Source organism: Puntigrus tetrazona, chromosome 14 (genome assembly GCF_018831695.1).
Source record: "Puntigrus tetrazona isolate hp1 chromosome 14, ASM1883169v1, whole genome shotgun sequence".
Taxonomy (NCBI): Eukaryota; Metazoa; Chordata; class Actinopteri; order Cypriniformes; family Cyprinidae; genus Puntigrus; species Puntigrus tetrazona.
Window position 1 is genome coordinate 10,100,269 of NC_056712.1, and position 2,962 is coordinate 10,103,230.

Below are 2,962 nucleotides of genomic sequence, written 5' to 3' on the forward strand. Positions count from 1 at the left end.
CCCAGACAATTAATGGGTACTAGTGCAATTAATATTCTGGGAATTTTTGCACCGTTGTTATTCGTTTCGTTGTGAACAGACTGACCTCGGTGTACAGCCTGAGATAACATTGTTACATGCAAAAGCGTTTATACTGTACATAAACAATCGGCCAAAATTTGCGCTAAGATTATTTAGTGTTTATGAAAGAACGCTCACAGAGGCTGCATTTATTTGATGAGAAACACAGAAAAAAACTAATACTGTGAAAATCGGATAGCTGTTTTTTTATTCTAATAGAATTTCAAATGTAGTTTATTTGTGTGACCAAAATGTGAATTTTCAGTATCATTACTCCAGTCTTCAGTCATCACATGATCCTTCAGAAATCATTTTAATATGCTTTTCAAAACAACATTTGTGCAGCTCATAATTAATGTATTTTTAAAAACTGATTTTTTTTTGATACATTTGTTTCAAATTAATTCAATCGTTTTTTTGATAAAAGAAAGTACTAAATTAATTTATCGTCACTTTTGATTCATTTAATTTATCCTTGCCAAATAAAAGAATGGGTAACACTGGTTAACCATTAACTATGGCATTTCCATAAATTTTCTGTTAGTAAGGTTTTTGTTTAGTTTAGGTATTGGGTAGGATTAGGGATGTAGAATAAGGTCATGTAGAATATGGCATTAATATAAATGGCTAATATTCTAGTAATCAGCAACTAATAGGTGTAACCGTAAAATAAAGTGTTACCAAAGACGGTGCTTAAAAAAACAGTAGCATATATAAACAGCAAACTAATTAATTGCAATTAATGACTGTCCTGTGAGATTTTAAACAAAGTCATTGTCGTCAAGCACAAACATGCGTCCTTCCTATAATGCACCTTTAATAGATCAAATGGTGATCAAATGCATTATAACCAACATATATTCAGTTTTTACTAGTGCATTATCTGCATTTTAAAAGATCAAAATCGATGCAGGCAATGAATGCGTTTTGTTTCTTCGCGAATTTCCCCGTTTAGAGAACTAGCAGTTGCTGCTTTTGATGCAGGCCAGTGGTGTGAGGACCACAGAAGCAGTCAGGATCACTTGAGTAACACCAAACCCATCGTCGTCATTAAAGTTTCTCCCAACGGAGCCGCTCTCAAACTGATTCATCGCAGTTACTCGCCATTAGGAATAAACTCAGCACTCATAACTAATAACAAATGCCAAAACATCTCACCTCGTTGACAGTAATGGTCTATGTGAGATTTAGGTGAGCCGCAAAATGAATCACTGAATTCTAGCTGATGAATCACTGTTCTGGAAGTTTGATGGGGGCTTTTAAGAGACACTGAAGATACCGTACGGGTGTCCGTACAAACAGAGCTCGGTTACAACCGAATTCCATTCCTGTCGTGGGATAGCAACATAAACTTGGCTACAGTAAAATGCGATTGGTTCCCAGTTCGCAGCTTCAGATTCGATTACAGTGAATGCTATTGCAAGACATTCTCTTTCCCTTTAAATTCCATTCAACGGCCTTTCAGATTGGTAATATATGAAGGAACGGGGTTTATTTAGTAGCCGAGTGAGCGGTATACATCATCCGTAATGGTCCCAGGCTGTCCCCACAGGTGATGACAGTGCGGTCACCACTTAACCTTCCTGCTCTAATGTTGACCATTGGCCCATGAAGCTTCATCAGGTTTATGAGAGGGAAAGACCTTAAAAGCTTATTTATGAATAGTGAGTGTTTACCCTGTTCTTTTAAATGGATCTCTGAGGGCAACAGGAGAGTGAGGGAGAGAGAGAGAGGTGAGCTGGGTTAGATCAATAGATGAGAGTAAGAAAGCAATAAGAAGCGACACCAGTGCTTTGTGCACAACTAACACCTCTGGAACCGGATTTAGGACATATTTTAGTAAATCCACAACCTTTGAATCCAGTGAATGCTAAGAGTAAAAGGAAACATGCTTTGGAGGTACAAAAATATACATTGGATTGAGACAGAGAAGATTAGCATGGCATCTTTGAAAAGGATGACATACAAATCCATGAAAATGTGGGTGTTAATATACAGCGATTATAATAGTTAATTATTTTTTCATATTCTCATGCCAGTTCTTCAAAGCAAATGCTGATTAAAACGTAAACGACTGCAGTTGAAATCAGTGATTGCCTGTGTGTCTATTTTCAGTTCAGTTCTATTATTAATACTGCTGTCAAATCGCTAATTAAAAATTCTTGTTTACATAATGTATTTGTGTATTATGCATATTTTTAGATATACGCACACACATCACATATTTAGAAAATATTTACATGTATTTTATATGCAATTTATATCATATATAAATATATTTAATATATAAACTAAACAGTTACGATAACATTTACATATACATAATAAATACACACAGGTTTATTATTTATAAACGTTTAGGTAGATACTAAGAATTTAATCGAGTAGCCTTTTTAGAAAAATAACTATAAACTTTGAGTACCCGTTCAGTTTGTAAATGATCATAAAAAAATCTTACATAGAATCATTAGAAATGCGACAGATGTAATTTTGTTGCATCATGCTTCGGATGTTACCGTCACTTCCCCTCCCCAACCTGCTGGATCCATGACTAATGCGCCCTGTGGCCAGATTTCATAATTTACACAGAATGAAGAGTGAAACGGAATAAAGAGATGAAGTAAGACGCTACTTAAACACTTTAAGGTGTTTAGAAAATGTTCTCAGTTGACAGTGTGTCTGCCTTCCTCAGAGCGATCCTTCCCTCCCTGTACTTCTAAACATGAATTAATGTCAATTCCAGGCGTTTTCTCACTCTGCTCTGATGCTCCGTCTCACCGGCGCGCTGGAATCTCGTAGGGGTGTGTGAATCTTGCAGTAATGGCATTCCTGCCCGGCTGCATTACCGCTATTTCCCAGCCATCAATCAGAAGGCAGTAGTGAAGTGTTATGAGCGGCGAGC

At 36.5% G+C, this 2,962-nt stretch overlaps 1 non-coding gene across 1 annotated transcript; it reads left to right on the forward strand.

Annotated features, from left to right (window-relative positions):
- Positions 1-1,948: 1,948 nt before the first annotated feature.
- Positions 1,949-2,052, forward strand: LOC122358309. Its single transcript, XR_006252594.1, has one exon. It is a non-coding gene; the product is annotated as a U6 spliceosomal RNA (small nuclear RNA).
- Positions 2,053-2,962: the final 910 nt, after the last annotated feature.